At 46.8% G+C, this 19,609-nt stretch overlaps 1 long non-coding RNA gene across 1 annotated transcript; it reads left to right on the forward strand.

Moving 5' to 3' along the window:
* Window positions 1-4,969: 4,969 nt before the first annotated feature.
* LOC112545242 (uncharacterized) lies at window positions 4,970-18,224 on the forward strand. Its single transcript, XR_012903633.1, has 4 exons — window positions 4,970-11,873; window positions 14,587-14,685; window positions 16,449-16,605; window positions 17,596-18,224. It is a non-coding gene; the product is annotated as an uncharacterized LOC112545242 (long non-coding RNA).
* Window positions 18,225-19,609: the final 1,385 nt, after the last annotated feature.

Below are 19,609 nucleotides of genomic sequence, written 5' to 3' on the forward strand. Positions count from 1 at the left end.
AGGGAGGAGGTGGCGGGGGGAGGGACCACCACTGGGCTGAGGAGAGGCAGGAGCGCCGGGGCCTTGGGCATGTCTGGACGGGCCGGGGGAGGAGGGAGGACGCAGCGTCCGGAATCCACCGGGGAGAGGGCAGCACACGCGCCAACCGCCCCCAAGACAAAGAGTGGAGCCCGCTTGGGAGGCTCCCCACCGCTAGCTGCCGCTGCTGCCGTCCCTATTATTCGACATTTCCAGTTATCTGACCATCCTCCGGTCGCGTTTAGGTCGGATAACCAAGACTTTACTGTAGATAAAATCAAAGTAAATAAAATAGTTGCCAAATTCAGTCCTTATGTAAGTGGATGTGATCCCCATTGACATCAGTGACAATGAAACTTATTCCAGAGCTGAATTCATTTCAGGGAGCTGCCAACTTAAGAAAAGCTAAAAGTCCTGATTCTCAGTTACAGGCGCAAGCTCCTTTAGGTGACTCTGGCAGTACATGAGAATTCTCTGAGAATTCAATCCTGATCAAGATGTGCTAGTGACTTCAGTGGGAGCAGGATCAGTCTCTTTTAAATTACAAACTCCACTCATTACTGTCTTCTGGAAGTCGACTATGGCTATGTCTACACTACAGAGTTTTTCCCGGGGTACCAGAGGTATCCTGGAAAAACTCTGCCACGTCCAGGGAACATGTCCGCACTTTTGGAAGAGTTTCCGAAAAAGCAGGCATGCTCTTTCAGAAGCTCTGTATTCCTCATTTTATGAGGAGTAAGGGCTCTTCCGAAAGAGGAGGTTTTTCCTCACATTTGGCTTTGTATAGACGGGCCAAATGTCGGAAAAGCCTCTTCCAAAAAACAAAAAAGCGGAAAAAGATCACAGTGTAGACATAGCCAGTGTGAGCTTACTTTACCAGTTCTAATAACCTGGGAGGTGTTCAGATACTGTGGCTAATCATCATGCCAATGCAAAATCCTTCCAGAGATCAACTCATGATAACACTAAGTAAAGCCTGATAACCGTATATAGGTGAAAAGGGCAAAGGTCATATAGGGATGAGGGACATGCAAGTACCTACATAGACAAATGTAACTTTGGGAAATGAAATGTTGAAGATGGTCCCTTCAATTATCTTTTTTCTCCCTTGTCCCTCTGTCTTTCTACCTGCAGGAATCTCTCTGTTGGTTGTGGTAGCTTCAGTTTCCCTCAAGCACTGTGTCATCTTACAGTCCAATTAAGCTCAAAGTACTGAATTAACAAATTGATGCACTATCTCTTTCCCACCGTGAATCTCTGTTCACTTCTGTCATGTATCTTTAACCAGATTTTCTTTAAAAGACTTGGGCTGTTATTAAACAAGACTACAAGGAATAAAGAGTGCAAAACAGTATTTTCAAGTCTAAGGCTCCAGACAACTTAGTTCAGCTCAACCTAGTGTTGATTCCAGTGTTGTCTACAGTTGTTTTGTGATTGCTTAGCCCATGCTAGAGTTTAAGAAGACCCACTGTGATTGATACTAGGCAGCAAAAACTGTATTTAGTCTGGGAGCTAGAGATAGGGAGAACATACATTGTCTTGTCTGTGTCCATTAGCTGCCTGAAAGAATCCCTGAAAGAATTAAGGTAAACTTAATTACAAAGGAACCCTGAAGACATAAGACCCTTTTGCATGATAGTCACATGAGTTTGTAGCTCATAGGTATACACAGAAAATATTAACCATTCAGCTTCAGGTTTAAAATATTAACACCCATCTAACCATTGAACAATTGATTTTAGGATCAATATTTTTCTGGTCACACACATCTGTTGGCTGATGTATCAACCATTGGTTTGTAGCCTGTTTTTTTTGGGGGGGGGGCAGTCTTTTTACAACTTCTTGCTTTCAGTCTTTTCAGGGCAATTTACTACTTTTGGAGTTCAGTTTTCCTTCTCTCCTCACTCTTATAGTCCAGATTCATGAAGCTCTGAACTTCATCAGCTTTTTCCTAACATTTCTTCCAAAAGGACCTCATCATGCCCTGTGTGTTTCTACAGCTCTGAGTCTTAATCTCCCACTGTGACTCCGTTTTACAAATGCCTCTGTATTTAAAAGAATTGGTTATGCCAAAAAGGTTTATAGAAGCTGGCCTGAGTTGAGCTTATTACTTCAAATTGGATTTGATTTGTGTGTCTCTGAATGAGGGACAAAGGGGAGGGACCTGTATAAAGGGAAACATTCTAGCATTGTTTCTTGATGATCACAGTAGCATTATATTTAGTCTCCTTTGCAAAGCACTGAGAGATCTATAAACAAAAAGTTCTGCATACCACTGAAGTTGTTTTAGTTGTCTGTATAGTCTAAGCTTTCTGTTTGGGCTCCAATGGTCTCTTACTTTCATACTGTCAAGACCCTTTGCTTTTATTGTGCCTTAAAATGTGGCTTGTAGCTTATATCTTTAATGGACTTGATTCTATGTAAGTTTTTGCCTACCCTGCCACCTCACTGGAGTGATGTGAGACTTAACTCATTAATGTATGTAAAGCACTTTGAAAACCTTGGAATGGATGTGCCACAGAAGTGCAAAGCACTATTTTTTTTTTTAAATGAGATGGTCTACAGTGGCTGTATTCTCTGTCAAGGCTAGTTCTCTGACTTCTAAATTCATGGATATAAGGCACTTTGAGATGTTTGGATGGACAATGCTATGTAACATTATTTTATTTACAAGCTCACGAAAATCAATGCACCAGCAGCCACAATGTCCTTTAATTTAACTTCCCACACCTTTCTATTTGATAAAATAAGCATAGGGATCCCTCAAGTGTTTAATGGTCAGTTTTATGCATTTATAGATGGGTTTGACTGCAGCTAAAAATGTCCATGATGTACAATAGGTTGTTTTTAGCTGGATTTTAAAAGAAAATAACTTTGATCATTTCAAAAGCAGTGAAGCCTGATGCTCCAGTGAGAAAGGAAGGCAGTACTTTATGGCTACCATTAAGGAGACAAAAACAAAGATGGAGGGAAAGTTTCACTAAGCGAAGATTTATCAATGTATATAAAACACACTTACAACTGGGAGAAATACCGGGTCATTTCTAGAACAAAAGGAAAGAGGAGGGGGAAGAAGGAGATACAGCTTGTCTGCCTGCCTTCACTGGGCATAGAGAGGTAAAAGGAAGAACAAAAAAAACATTTTTTTTGACCAAATAAGTCTTTGTTTCCAAATACTTCTGACTGCAGAGGGAACCAGCTCTGGGAAGGTGTCAGTAATCTCTGGTTTAGTAAAAGGGTTATGGATGTATGGGGGCCTGCCTCATTACAATCTGTGTGCAACAGGGGTCTACCTCTGTATTTTGCACAGGATTGATTGAGCATAGTTAGCATGTAAATAAAAACAACAAAACCCTGAGGGTGTATGTGTTGCGTGCATGTGTTCATGTGCAGTGCTTCTGTATATGGATGAAGCAAAATGCAGGACAATGTAGCACTTTAAAGACTAACAAGATGGTTTATTAGATGATGAGCTTTCATGGGCCAGACCCACTTCCTCAGATCAAATAGTGGAAGAAAATAGTCACAACCATATAAACCAAAGGATACAATTTTAAAAAATGAACACATATGAAAAGGACAAATCACATTTCAGAACAGGAGGGGGATGCGGGGGGGGGGGGGGGGAGGAAGGAAGGTAAGTGTCTGTGAATTGATGATATTAGAGGTGGGGAGAGTGGGATGTTTGTGAGTTAATGGTGTTAGAGGTGATAATTGGGGAAGCTATCTTGGTAATGGGTAAGATAGCTTGAGTGTTTGTTCATTCCTTTTTGGAGAGTGTCGAATTTTAACATGAATGACAGTTCAGAGGATTCCCTTTCAAGTGCAGATGTAAAAGGTCTTTGTAGCAGAATGCAGGTGGTTAAGTCATTGAGAGAGTGTCCTTTCTGGTTAAAATGGCAAGAAACTGTTTTTTCTTTGTGATCTTGTCTATCTGTTTTAGAAACACTATCCCAGAGGACACTACTGCCAACCTGATAGCAGACCTATGTAACTTTGTTTTCACCCACAATTATTTCCAGTTTGAGAACAACTTATACCTCCAGATCAGCGGCACAGCCATGGGTACCCGCATAGACTAACACGGCTACATTTCTATCACTATTCTGTATATGGATGTGAGTTGTATGTAACATGAATAGGTACAGCGTGTGTGTGCATTGAACCTTTTGGATGTTTGCATCGGTTTGATTACATTGGGAATGAAACAACATTTTGGGCCTTTCAGAAAATGAATGAGGAGACAGTTTTTCTCTGGCTACATGTGCAGCTGAAATCTTTTCAGCACCATTTTAGCTGCACCTATTTCTTTGACACCCATTGTCAAGGCCCAGGGAGGTGAGTGGAGTTTGAGTATACCAGCAAGGAATGTTTGGGGAGGAGAGCTGGCATGTGGGCATGGGTATTATGTGGGTGTGTGTAACTGAAGGGCTGTGCAGGATGATTGTGTGGTTTCTGGATGTGTGTCCTAGCAGGTGTTTCTGTAGTGGTGTCTTGTACGTGGGAGTGGAGGGTTATCTCTAGGGGTAGGGTCTGTGGAAGTGTGTCTGGCGGAGTATTTTGCCTGGCCTCTGCGGGGTGGCAGCTATTTGTGCCGCGGGGAGGGGCGCGGCCGCAGGGGGGGGGAGCTGTGCACGTGTAAGGGGGTGACACGCCTATAGGCAGAGCTAGCCTAGAGGCACTGCGGGCTCTGGGGGCCGGCCTGAGGAGTGGCCCCTGAGAGCCATGGGGGGGAGACCCCGCCGCCAGCCCCTTTGCACCCCCTGCCCGCGCCGCGCGCGGCTGCCAGTGCGAGGCAAGCTGGGCGCCTCCGCCGCCACCACCTCCCGCTCCTGCTCCGGGTCCCGCCGAGGGACGCGCCTGCCCCCGGCGGCTGCGAGCTCCATGGGGTGCGGCCGCCGCCTTCCCGCCGCTCCTGCTCCGCGCGGCCGAGCTCCTGCCCGGTGAGTGACCGAGGCGCCGGCCGGGCTGTGCCGCGGAGAGCGGGCGGCACTCAGACCGGTACCCGCAGCGAGCCTGCCAGCGCTTAGCAATGAGCGCGGCTTACCGCGGGGGGGGGGTTAAACTCAGAGCCGGTGCTCGGGGCAGCACTGCTGACGTGTGTTTGTTAACAGCGGTTTGGTCCGGCAGGCACTTCGGCACGTGCGCAGCTTTCAGCCTGTGCGGAGCCGTCCCAGCGACTCGGCAAGGCCGCGCCCATGTCTGAGTGACACTCGCAGGCACCGTGCTTGCAGCCGCCAGCCCGAGAGTGTTAGAGACACGGGGGTGAAACCTCACTCTCCAGCCCACCCTCGGGCACATAGTGCCCTGGCTTAGAGACACCAATTAGTGGCCATGTGTAGGATCCATGGATCTTCAGAGATGTGTTGTGGGGAATGGTGTGGGTTCAATAAAAATGGGGTTGCCTCCTTAGCCACCTTGTCTCTCTAAAGTTACACGTGCTTTTCCCGTGCTTTCAATTTATTTAGTTATTTTATTAGAAATGAGCTCGAACCCACCTCCAGCTCTAAAGCATCCATTGGCCTGCTAAACCCAGGGTTCTGAGTTCAATCCTTGAGGAGGCCGTCTAGGGATTTGGGGCAAAAATTTGTCAGGGATGGTACTTGCTCCTGCTGTGAAGGCAGGGGACTGGACTCCATGACCTTTCAAGGTCCCTTCCAGTTCTAGGAGATAGGCAATCTCCATTAATTATTATTATTATAGAAAGATGGGGAGAGCTCAGATACGCAGCTGCACTTCCCTATTATTATTTTCTGTTTTCGTTTGCGTTGTGAAAGTTGTGAAACACACGGGGTTTATTTTTTAAAACATGCTAATTTCTCAATAGGGAGCTGGACAAGTCCTGACCAAGATGAATACAGTAGTTCTACAGCACCAGCTGGCATTTTTCAAATAAGAGAATATGAAATGAAAAATAATTTAACTGAATTAAAATGTGAAACGTAAAACGCTGCACCCATTAGATTGCTTTAGTTGGTTTGTAATATGGGCAGTGGTAAATATTTGTGACAACTTTTATTTTGAAGGTGGAGGTTATTTAAAATTTTTGTTTCCCCATTGGAGGACTTCATATAGCAAACAGATGTTTAGTGTTTTTTAAAAATTTTAGAAGTACAAGGTTGATGCATCACAGTATAAACTGTGTTCTATTAAATGTAGAATAAGCCTAATAATTTTTCATTCATCTTCTCCCTCCAAACTTTTGCTGCCAATTTGAGATTTCAGTGATTGCTCTTTATTTCCTTACCCAAAACCTCTCTTTCCAGCTGTGACTACCTTCAGCAGCAGAAATCTCAGCCTATGTGTACAATAAATTGGCTTCCATTCTGCAACATACATTAATGCTACCTGTTCTTCATGTATATTCTGGAGATCAAAGGAATACATAACAATAAATCCCCCTTAATGCCCCATAACCAGTATGTACAAGGCATTATGTACAAGGCACAGTATCTGTTTTGAAATAAAAACACTCTTAAGTGTGTCCTCTCTGTAACAGTGCTTGCAATGGACAGGCACATCTACAAACACCCCAGCATGCAGATGTATGGATGAGAAGTGTGGTAGTAGTTACTTTGAGATGCATGAGCTTTATTTTTACACATTTAAGGTTTGTTGACCACTAATTTCTTGTGTCCTATGCCAGTGTTCTTTTTCAGTCCTACATATACCCATATCAAATTGAAGGTAGACTGGTAATTGCTCTTGTCTCCAGAACCTTCTTTGCTGACAGCTACTAAGAATAAAAAACTCCTGTTAAAATGGTTTTCCTTATCTTATCCCAAGATCCTACCTTATGGTAATCTTGCCACTCCAGCATTGGTCTTTCTCTCATTTCCTGATGATCTGGATCAGAGGTATTTGGTAAGACATCCATCACTATTATCTAGTCCAAAGATGTGCGATCTCTGTTCAGTGGGTCACTGAGGCAATGTTTATACTACGAGTTTTCTCAGAAAAAAAAGATCTGTGTGGAAAAAGGGGTTTTTGCACAAAAAGGAAACGTCCACACTGCTTGTTTTTGAGCAAAAACCCCAGAGGAAAAACGGATCGGCAGAAAATATGCAAATGAGATCGCAATTCTTGCAAATGAGTCCCTCATTAGCACATTTTTTGCCAAGGAAACTCGTAGTATAGACGTAGTCTGAGGCTCAGTAGGCTGATCATAGGCTACTTGAGTTGCTTGGTTACATGATGTTAGTCTGTTGTCTTGTTCCCTGCTTCTAAAATGCAGTCAGAGAAACTAAAACTGTATTAATATTCTTCCTTATAAGTAACTGCTGTAGTTGTTATGGAATGGTAGGTGATAATATGTGGAAGAAAGAGGTTATCCATGTGATTGTCTCATGGAACACCTTATCTTCCATTTATAATCTCTCTGTTACAACATGGTCCAATTGGGGTGGATGGAAGCTTGGGCACCTAAATACAGTATTAAGACTCCAGAAGAAGGACCTTCACTCTGCTGATTTGCCTGCAGTCTCAAATCCTTCCTGCCTAGGATTTCCTTTCCTACCAATCTAGCCTTCTGATTTGCCTTTTCTGCTGATCTCCTTCCCCTTGATCATTCATGGGACCTCATTCTGTTTGTGCTGATTTTCATCCTTTTCAATTGCCCTAGAAGCTCCCTTTCTGATGATGCCTTTCTCTCCCTGTCATTCTTCTCTGATGTCTGTCTATAGCTCCTTCATTTTGCTGCTTTTTTTCCTCATTCCTCACTGCTCCTGCACTGAAGTTTCCAGCCAAATGCTTTAACTATGTACACTATGTGCTGCTTGAAAGGCGACTGCCTGCTGTGTGTTTCAGCAACATTGCTCAGCAGACTTTCATTTTTTATTTAAAAAAGCTAATTTGGGAGCAATAAAAAACATGTGAATAACCATCTGTTTAATGGTACATAAAAGTTTAATGGGTCTGGGGTTGTGATTTTGAAACTCTTGATAGATCAAGTGTTCAATTTTTGTTGGACCTTTTTGTTGAAGAATGTCATGCTTCCCAATTACTGGTTGCGTTTTTTTTTTGGAGTGGGGGGTGTCTATAGATTAATTCTGTCTGTGTATCTGATTCTTAGTTCCATACACAGAATCATCTGCTGTTAATCAGTGTAAGTACATGGAGTTATGCCAAATAATACTACCTGAAGATCTGCCCATTATGTATAAATGTAGATATTTGTGCAAATATATGCACATACACAATCATGCACACTTAGGCTAGCATGCACACATCCACATATATGACCATCATGTAGCATGTCTGTGTGTGTATCTTGAACATGCATGTGAGCATGCACATGCATGTGAGCATGCACATGCGCACACACACATGGCTATTCAGCAAGCAACCAAACATTCTCATGCACTCTCTGACATTTCTCCTGAATCTGGTTTTTTTTTTTTACAGATGTGGATGAGTGTGCCAAGGGACTGATGACTGTCCTCCAGATGCTATTTGTCAAAACATTCCAAAGCTATACAAGTGCATGTGCAAGCTAGGTTACAGTGGTGAAGGGAAAATGTGTGAAGGTAAATTGACAGCAGTACTCCATGCTATTTGGCCATAGCATGTGTGCCAGAGACTGTACTATCACCAGTTCCTGTTTAATTCATAGGTAGGACTGCAAAAGGGGTTCTATGAGAATATTTGTGATAAGCTGTTGACTCCTTATGTCATATATGTAGGCCAGGAACTTGCTAAATTAAAAACTTAATTATATATTTGTGTATGATTTAACCCCCCCGCCCTGCCAATCTTAAAAAGACAACAAATGCAGCCATTATTTCTGTCCAGCTCCTTAGATTTACTTTGGCTACAGAGTTATGGAAGTTACCTTTTTGAAAAGCACTGACATGGAAGAGGAGAAGAAAGTGCCTTATTTCTGCTATGAGTTTGTCTAGCTTCAACTTCTTCTTGTACTTTATTTGCTCGTGTGAAGAGCCCTACACATTGGTTAGGAGTGTGCAGGGTACAGGCAGTCGCAGCTCCCGAATCTGGTCCACCAGGGTTAATTCCTGGTGGGCCCCCACCTCTCTGTTTAGTTGCATGGCTGCTGGTACCAGTGATTTTAGTGCCTCTCAAAAAGTCCACAATGTGTTTTAGGATTGGTCTTTTGTACCCTAAAATGAGAAAAGTCAACCAGGGCCCATCAGATGACACAAGGGTTGGCAGAGTGCACTTGCTGTAGGCTAATGTCAAATTTTTAATTTAACACTAGCCACATGTAAGCTATATTTGCGCGTGTACTAATAAATGTTCTAATTGCCAAAAACTTCAGTGAGCATGGTAGATGGTGAGTGTCTTGGAAAATCAGGCTACTGATTTAGGTATGTGAATATAGGGGGCCTTTTTTAGGGACTGGGGCGCCGCGGGAGACAGGCGCTGAAACGCTTGAGCGGCTCTGCCGCGCTTGTTCGGTGGCAGCCGCCGGCGTAGGCGGGGGCAGGGCGGCGGGGATCGCAAGCCCCAACCCTGCGCCCTGCGCCAGGGGCGCCGTGGGAAATCGCTGTGGGGACGCCCAAGCGGCTCTAATGCGCCGGCCCAGGAACGGCGGCTGGCGCAGGCGCAGGAGTCTTCGCCCGGAGGGGCCGCCCACGCACACACCCGGCCCCTCCCGCAGGGCGCAGGCGCCGGCATCCCTGAGCAGGGGCGCCAGGTTTAAAAGCCGGGTGGCCAGGACGCAAAGGGAGAGGAGAAAAGGGACGGAGCCCCGGCAAGCGGGGCGCGGAGACTCGCGCCGGACGGCGGCGGGGCGGCAGGACTGTTGCACGGACCAAGACCGATGACCGAGCGCCCTAGGACTGGAGTGGGTGAGTCAACCCCGAGACCCCGCTGAACCAGACCAGGACTGGCAGACCTAAGAGGGCGGAGGAAGTAGCCCAGGACAGGGTAGGAACCCCAGGGACCGGTGCGTTGCGGCCGTAGCTCCCCCGGTCGGGCAGCGCGTCTCAGACGCACTCCCTTAGGGTCCTGGGCTGGGACCTGGAGAGGTGGTGGGCCCAGGTCCCCCTCCGCCCCGGTCAGGTACCGGGGAAACGCCCGAGAGACGAAGCAGTGCAAGATAACATCCCCTCACCCCGGGGAAGGGGCCGGGATCATTACAGGTGGTGGAGAATGTGGGCAGTGAACCCCTAGACTAAAAGGGGGTGATCCCCTCCCCCCAAAAAAAAGGGGAAGAGAGAGACTGGTTGTTGTCGATTAACCCCAACCGGGCACGGGACGGCAGGGAATCCCACAAGGGGTAGAAGGCGCCGTCCGCAAGAGAAGCGGAGGAAAGCTGCTGTCATGGACCCAACACAAATGTTTGAGTGGCTCAAGGAGCAACAGCTGCTCCAACAACAGCATCAGGTGCAGTTGTTACAGCAACTGGCCGCACAAGGCCAAGAACAGCAGCGCCAGCTGGTGAGGGAAATGACTCAGCAGCAGGAAGGGTGGCTGCAAAAAGGGGTAAGCCAGGGAATCAGGGCCGGGCCTGTCGGGGATAGGGAGGAGGGACTTGGGGGAGTGACCAATTACCAATTAGGCTAACTAAGATGGGACCGCTGGATGACCCCGAAGCGTACTTGGTGACCTTCGAAAGAGTGGCCTTAGCGGCCCGGTGGCCCGAGGACCACTGGGCCACACTGCTAGCCCCTATCTCACGGGACCGGCGCAACTAGCCTACCAGAGCTTAAGCCCCCAGGAGGCCTTGAAATATTATAAGGTCAAAGAGGCCATATTAGACCAGATGGGGGTGAACCCTGAAACATACAGCCAGCGGTTTAGAGCTGAGCGATACCCCCAGGGGGCCCGACCTCGGGCCATGGCACAAAAGGTAAAAGAGCTGGCATGGAGATGGTTGGGACCAGAGAAGCGAGAGAGCGCTCAGATAACCAACATTGTGGCATTAGAACAGTTTTTGCAGATTCTTCCCCCGGGGGCCCAGCAATGGGTGCGCAGGCATTGCCCCCAAGGCCTAACGGACGCGGTCGCCTTGATGGAGAACTACAGGGCGGCCGAGACGCCCAGAGGCCCCGGGAGAGGGGACAGAGAGGGTGGGACGGACCGACCGCCGAAGGGCCGAGGATGTCCTGAAAGGGGAATTAGCTCCAGTGGAGAGGGCACTTGGGGCCTAGGTCGAGGGGTGGCCAGAAGCAGGCCCGAAATAGGAAAGGAGGGACTCCCAGCAAATACAGGTGGAGGGGTACATCGACCAGAGGCAGCTGGCACAGGGACGGGGGAAGCTACGATCCCCCGGCCCCGGTGTTATGAGTGTGGACAGGAGGGACATTTCAAGCGCAAATGCCCCTTCATGGATTGCTCATTCTGGCAAGGGGTCTCTTTGGGAGTGCCCCCTTGTCGCGACCCACGAGCTAGAGTAACCACCCAAATATGGGTGGAAGGGGTGCCGCGACAGGCTTTAGTGGACTCGGGGTGCGGACTGACAATGGTCTGTCCGGAGTTAGTCCCGAGTCTTGTTCTGTTTGTGTTTCCTCACCAAGATGAACATATATTTAGTATTGTCTGCTGGATCAAAAGGCAAAATCAGTTGCTTACACCTATGTCTGCACCTGATTCTTGGTGGAGAGCTTTTCCCAGTCTAAAACGGATGTCAAGACTATAATATGCAAATTAATTATCTGATTAAAATGGTAACTAAATGCTCATGAAATATTGACTCCAGTTCCCCCTATAAATATGTTTTTTCTACATTTTATACTGTCACTACACAGAAAACATATTTTGAAAAAGGATGATGGAAGGAAGCCTTTACCTATTTTCTGGCCAGGAGCCACATATTCGTCCTCTGTGACCAGATTAGTAGCAACCTGATGGTCTTGATCTGCTTGGTGTTGGTGTAGTTGTTTGGCAGACTGCAGGTGTGCTTGAGTTCCCAAGTGCCAGAGCCAACAATCAGAGCTAAACTTAGGAAGTCAGGAATCAGACCCATTGTTCATAACTTGGTTACCTAGAGTGAGCTGAAACAGGAGCAGAGCTAGGAGCTGTCACAACTATCGGTGAATGCTTTGAGCAGCCACTGATCTGCTGCTGGTTTTAGAACTCAGTCTCCTAGCTGATTCTTCCAGACAGTCAGGTGAGGTAGCCAATCAGGCTGCCTGTTACAGGCCCGCTGTGCTTGTGTTGGGAGAGTGGTTCTGCCATGGGTCTGATTCCTGACACTGAGCTTGTGGAAGAAAGTCAAAGATGAGGCCCAGGTTACAGCCGGAGTGACAGCCAGGAGTTCTCCCAGGGTATGTCTACACTACAACGTTAATTCGAACTAACTTAGTTCGAATTAGTTAATTCGAACTAAGCTAGTTCGAACTAACGCATCCAGACTAAAAAACTAGTTCGAATTAGCGTTTTGCTAATTCGAACTAGCATGTCCACATTAAGTGGACCCTGAACCAGGCTTAAGGATGGCCGGAAGCAGTGCCGGCAGGCATCAGAGAAGAACTTAGAGCATGGAGATGCTTTCTCAGGCTAGCCGAGGGCTGTGCTTAAAGGGCACCGACCCCCACCCCGGACAGACAGTTCTCAGGGGTGCCCTGCTTGCAAAGCAGTCCTGGCTTGGATTGCCCGGACTACCCACACTGGGCACATCACACCACTCGGCCACCAGCCTGGCTGCACTTGCCGCAGGCTGCCATCTGGGGAGAAGGGGCAATTGGGGGGCTGCAGGAGAGGTTCCACCCCCAGAAGCCCACAGAGCCAGCCCAGTCCTCCCCATCGGGGGCTCGTGCCCCATCCCTGCCTCACCTCCTTCCACTTACCCTTCCCTAGCCCCTCTTCTTGATGTACAAAATAAAGATAACGTGTCTTCCAAAATGGAATCTGTCTTTATTGAACAAAACTGGGGGAGACTGGGAAAAGGAGGTGGGAGAGGGGAAGAGAGAGGCTGGGAGAGGAGAGGGCAACTAAAATGATCAGGGGTTGGGAACAGGTCCCATATGAAGAGAGGCTAAAGAGACTGGGACTTTTCAGCTTAGAAAAGAGGAGACGGAGGGGGGACAGGATAGAAGTCTCTAAAAGCATGAGTGGGGTGGAGAGGGTGCATACAGAAAAGTTCTTCATTAGTTCCCATAAAGAAGGACTAGAGGACACCAAAGGAAAGGAATGGGTAGCAGGCTTCAAACTAGTAACAGAAAGTTGTTTTTCCACAAAGCAAAGAGTTAACCTGTGGAACTCCTTGCTGCAGGAGGCTGTGAAGGCTAGAACTAGAACAGAGTTTAAAGGGAAGTGAGATCAAGTCATGGAGGTTGGGTCCATGGAGTGGTATTAGCCAAGGGGTAGGAGTGGTGTCCCTGCTAAGGTTTGTGGAAGGCTGGAGAGGGATGGCACGAGACAAATGGCTTGGTCACTGTCTTCGGTCTATCCCCTCCAGGGTCCCTAGGGTTGGCTGCTGTCGGCAGACAGGCTACTGGGCTAGATGGACCTTTGGTCTGACCCAGGACGGCCATTGTAAGCTCAGGGCTCAGGGTCAGGGGTCTCAGTGGACCCCCTTGATTCTCTTGCACACCTGCTCCTGGGTGGCCAGGCTGGCAGCTCTCCTGCCCTAGACGGCCACTTTCCTGTGCCTAGTACCTCGTCCACGATCTCTGCACTAGCCCAGGCGGGTGCCCGCCTCTTGCGGTCCCGGGCAAGCTCCTGGGAGCTGCCAGCCTGGTTCCGGGAAGAGGGGGAGGGCTGGGGGGCATCAGGTGGGTGGCTCGATCCATGCCAGGTGCAGGGTCTGCTGGCTGGGTTCTGGCAGGCTTGCACCTGGCACGGGCACCGTAGCCAGCCCGTGCCCCTTTAAGGGATCCGGGGCCGGAGGGGGGCAGTAGAGTTTCCCTGGTGTTGTCCAGAGTGGCCACCAGGGAAACCTGGGGAGGGCTAGCCTCCCACTAGTTCGAATTAAGGGGCTACACACCCCTTAATTCGAACTAGCTAATTCAAACTAGGCTTAATCCTCGTAAAATGAGGTTTTCCGAGTTCGAACTAAGCGCTCCTTTAGTTCGAATTAAATTCGAACTAACGGAGCGCTAGTGTAGCGCCTATGAAAGTTAGTTCGAACTAACTTCCGTTAGTTCGAACTAACTTTGTAGTGTAGACATACCCCCAGTGACTGAGAAAGTAGTGAAGAGACCTTTGGGGAGCAGCATTAGGAATTCTTTATCTGCTGTTTGAGCTGATGGCATTCACGAGGAGAAGTTGGAGATACAGGCCAAGAGTTTATTTTTGCAGGAGACTGGTCTGGAGCAGAGAGAGAGAGCCTAGAAATGGTAGCCTAATTTGTGTTTCTGGATGAAATTTTCCAGAGATAAGGTGCATATGGAGAATAAAAGTTCTGTGAGGCTTCCTCAAGGCTCTGTAAGTTTGATGGAGTTTGGGGAGAGGTTGTGGCTGCTGGTCCCCAGCCAGGTGTCTTGCTAAAACTGGTATATACATAAATTAGACAGGAAAACGTACAAGAAACACAGATATTTTCTTCCCTCTCTAAATATATAATACGGCTGAATAGAAATGGAGTGGGCCACAGCTAGAGCCACATGCTTCTTTATTTCCCTTACAACATTTCTGTACAAACATTAGCTTTATTTTCTCTGTTAGAAACATGCGCTGTAAGTAACGGTGGCTGTGACCGCACTGGAGTTCACTGCAGCTGTCCTGTCGGATTTACACTCCAGTCTGATGGGAAGATGTGTAAAGGTAATTTTTGTATTTTTGGCAATGCACCTGTATACATAGCTAGGCAAATACACTAATCTCAAAGGGAAACTAGTGCATCCTGAGAAAAAGCCAGTGCATATATTTCTGGCCATTGGAGAGCACTGAGGAAGCATTGAAGGCAGGAAAAGCATCACAATCCCATTCCACATGGTCACTGTAACAACAGCCCTAGTTATGGAGCATACGAGTACAAAGTATCTATGCTTTGCCTTTGATACCTTTCCCTATCTCCAGTATGGCCTCTTTTTTTTAAATCAGGAGATAGTAATGCATTAGTGGTACAATGGAGATAAATGTAGCCTGCTAATCCACGAAGCAAGGTATGCAAGGCTCAGGCCCTCAGTCTAATTTATTAGAACAAGCATTTGAAGGGTGTAAATATCAAGACTTGAGTAGAATTATTTACAGCGGGCCAAACAAGTGATGAAGTCCCTTTTTAGAATTTAGACTTGTAGTATTTACTGTATTTAGAATTGCATTTAGAATTAGACAGAACTTGAGAATCAGACATTGGCATGGGCAGGGAAAAATGACCCAATAGGTCTCTTCTGTTGGTAATTGCTGAACTGCAGAGCGAGAGAGAGAATTGTTAAAAAATTAAACAGCTTAGTTTAAGGGTCTGGCTTTCCAGAAGGATGAATGACTTTATCATCTCTAATCAAATAAGATTAAGCTTCAGGGGGTAGCTGAGTTAGTCTGTACAGGATAAACTGAAAAAACAACAAATAGTCTGGTAGCACTTTAAAGACTAACAAAACATGTAGATGGGATCATGAACTTTTGTGGTCACAACCCACTTCTTCAGATGACCAGAGTGTTGGATGTCCAGAACTAAAATAAATAGGGAAGAAGGCAGAGGCGAGGGAGAAGGAAAAAAATGGGAGGGGGGGGGAAGAAGAGGTAGTGGGTATAAAAATATCAAGGGGAAAGCCGAGCTGAAATGTAACAGGAAAAACAAATAGTCTATAAACATCTAAAGACTGGATAGTCAAAAGAGGCAGATAAGAACCATTAGTAGGCAATTGGAGAAGAAGAGTACTAACACCAGATACTATACAAACAAAGAATCATTGGCACCTTCATTGTTTGGTAGGCTGATAATGTCCCAGCTAGCCGGTATCTTTATTTAATCCATTAGCATGTGTATCAAGCTTGTGAATAAATTGTAGTTCCAGTCCTTCCCTGTGTATTTGGCTTGTGGAATTGGTCTGTAACAAAACAGCCACTTAAAGATCTGTTAATAAATGCCCAGGTAGATTGTAGTTCCCCAACATGTTTTGTATGTTCCCTTTATGGATATTTGATTTGTGTTCATTAATTCTTTCCTGTATGGATGTCCAGTTTGTCCAGTATATATTGCCGTGGGACATTGCTGGCATTTGATGGCATAGATTACATTCCCGGATGTGCAGTTAAATGAACCTCTGATTTGGTGGCTTATGTGGTTGGCTCCAGTAATCCATTCGCTTGTATAGATATATGGGCAACGTTGGCGTCAGGGCTGATTGCAGAGCTGGGTTCCTGGATGTTTATGATGTAGCTGTGTAGCATGGTTACCGGAGAGAATTTGTTTCAGGTTGGGGGGTTGTCTGTAAGCGAGACTAGGTCTTTGTCCCAAGCCATCTGAGAGTGAGGGATCATTTTCCAAGATAGGTTGTAGATTGAGGATAATGTGTTGGAGGGGTTTAAGTTGTGGACTGCAGGTAATGACAAGTGGAATTCTGTTATTTTCTCTTTTACAGAATCATAGAACCATAGGGCTGGAAGAGACCTCAGGAGGTCATCAAGTCCAGCCCCCTGCTCTAGGTAGGACCAATCCCAATTAAATCAACCCGGCCAGAGCTTTGTCAAGCCGAGACTTAAACACCTCTACGGATGGAGACTCCACTACTTCCCTAGGTAACTCATTCCAGTGCTTCGCTACCCTCCTAGTGAAATAGTTTTTCCTAATATCCAACCTCGACCTCTCCCACCACAACTTGAGACCATTGTTCCTTGTTCTGCCATCCGTCACTGAGAACAGCCTTTCTCCATCCTCTTTGAAACCTCCCTTCAGGAAGTTGAAGGCTGCTGTCAAATCCCCCCTCACTCTTCGCTACTGCAGACTAAACAGACCCAACTCCCTCAGCCTCTCCTCACTAGTCATATGCTCCAACCCCCTAATTATTTTGGGTGCCTGCCGCTGGATCCTCTCCAATGCGTCCACATCCTTTTTGTAGTGGGGGGCCCAGAACTGGACACAATATTCCAGATGTGGCCTCACCAGAGCCGAATAAAGGGGAATAATCACTTCTCTGGATCTGCTGGCAATGCTCCTCCTAATGTACCCTAATATTCCATTAGCCTTCTTGGCTACAAGGGCACACTGTTGACTCATATCCAGTTTCTCATCCACTGTAATCCTCAGGTCCTTTTCTGCAGAACTGCTACTTAGCCATTCAGCCTGTAACAATGCTTAGGATTCTTCCATGTCCTTGTTGAACCTCATCAGATTTCTTTTGGCCCAATGCTCTAATCTGTGCAGGTCACACTGGACCCTATCCCTGCCCACCAGCATATCTACCTCTCCCCCTAGCTTAGTGTCATCTGTGAACTTGCTGAGGGTGCAATCCATCCCCTCATCCGGGTCATTAATAAAGATATTGAACAAAACCGGCCCAAGAACAGATCCTTGGGGCACTCTGCTAGAAACCGACCGCCAAGCTGACATCGAGCTGTTGATCACTCCCTTTTGGGCTGGACAGTCTAGCCAGCTTTCTATCCATCTTACAGTCCATTTATCCAATCCATATTCCCTTAACTTGCTGGCAAGAATATTGTGGGAGACCATATCAAAAACTTTGCTAAAGTCAAGGTATATTCCATCCACTGACTTTCCCATATCCACAGAGCCAGTTACCTCATCGTAGAAGCTAATCAGATTGGTCGCTTTCCCCTCTTCCAAGTGCTTCAAAATGGATTCCTTGAGGTTTCCCTCCATGATTTTTCCGGGGACTGAGGTAAGGCTGACTGGTCTGTAGTTCCTTCAATTGTCCTAATTCTCTTTTTTAAAGATGGGCACCACATTTGCCTTTTTCCAGTCATCCAGGATCTCTCCCAATCTCCATGAGTTTTCATAGATAATGGCCGAAGGCTCCTCAATGACATTTGCCAACTCTCACAGTACCCTCGGATGCATTAAGTCCGGACCCATGGATTTGTGTACATTTAGCTTTTCTAAATAGTTCCTAACCTGTTCTTTACCCATCACGGGTTGCCCATCTTCATCCCATCTTGCGTCACTTAGCGCATTAGTACGGGAGCCCATCTTGTCCTTGAAGACAGAGGCAAAGAAAGCATTGAGTACTTCAGCTTTCCCCACACCATCTGTCACTAGGTTACCTCCTTCATGCAGTAAGGGCCACACAACCTCTCTGATCACCTTCTTCTTGTTAACATGCCTGTAGAAACCTTTCTTGTTATCCTTCACATCCTTAGCCAGTCTCAATTCCATTTGTGCTTTCGCCTTCCTGATAACCCCCCGGCATTCTCAAGCTATACATTTAAACCTCTCCCTGGTCATTTGTCCAAGTTTCCACTTCTTGTAAGCTTCCTTTTTGTGCTTAAGTTCACCAAGGATTTCCCCTGTAAGCCAATCCGGTCTCCTACCATGTTTGCCTCTCTTGCTACACGTCGGGATGGTTTCTTTCTGTGCCTTCAATAAGGCTTCTTTAAAATCCTGCCAGCTGTCCTGGACTCCTTTCCCCTTCATGTTAGCATCCCAGGGGATTCGGCCCATGAGGTCTCTGAGGGAGTCAAAATCTGCTTTTTTGAATCCAAGGTGTGTATTTTACTACTCTCTTTTCTTCCTTTGCTCAGGATCCTGAAATCTACCATTTCATTATCACTGCTTCCCAGGGTTCCTCCCTGTTGGTGAGCAGAAGGTCTAGCTGTGCACGGCCCCAGTCGGATCCTTCAGCACTTGTGTCAAGAAGTTATCCCCAACATTCTCCAAAAACTTCCTGGATTGCCTGTGTACTGCCGTATTGGTTTCCCAACTAATGTTAGAGTGATTAAAGTCCCCGACAAGAACCAGGGCCTGCGATCTGGAAGCTTCTCTCAGTTGTCCGAAGAAAGCCTCATCTGCCTCATCCACCTGATTCGGTGGCCTGTAACAGACACCAACCACAACATCACTGCTGTTGTTTGCTCCTTTAAACTTAACCCTCAATAACCCTTAAACTCTCAACAGGTTTTTCTCCCTCTTTATACTAGAGTTCAGAGCAATCTCAGTGCTCTCTTACATATAGTGCAATTCCCCCTCCTTTTCTCCCCTGCCTATTCTTCCTGAACAGTCTATACCCTTCCATGACAGTGCTCCAGTCATGCGAGTCATCCCACCAAGTCTCTGTTATCCCAATTAAATCATATTTCTTGGACTAGGCCAGGACCTCCAGTTCTTCCTGTTTCTCACATTAGTGTACAAACACCTCAGGTAACCAGTTGATCACCCTATCTTCTCCATTCGAATCAGGGGTCTTCCTTTCTTGCTCGTTCCTCCCTGCATTTCTTCCCGGTGTCCGACTTTCCCACTCCCCTCAGGGTTTTGGTCACTGTCCCCCGACGAACCTAGTTTAAAGCCCTCCTCACTAGGTTTGCAAGCCTGCCTGCGAAAATGCTCCTTCCTCTCTTCGTTAGGTGGATCCCATCTCTTCCTAACAGTCCTTGTGCCCAGAACAGAGTCCCATGGTCGAAGAAACCAAAGCCCTCTCTGTGACACCACCTGCACAACCACGCATTTACTTCCTCAATTCGGCTATACTTATCCAGTCCTTTCCCTTCAACAGGGAGGATGGACGAGAACACCACTTGCACTCCGAATTCTTGGATCCTTCTTCCCAGCGCTACATAATCCGTAGTAACG

The sequence above is a fragment of the Pelodiscus sinensis genome, chromosome 4 (assembly GCF_049634645.1).
Source record: "Pelodiscus sinensis isolate JC-2024 chromosome 4, ASM4963464v1, whole genome shotgun sequence".
NCBI lineage: Eukaryota > Metazoa > Chordata > Testudines > Trionychidae > Pelodiscus > Pelodiscus sinensis.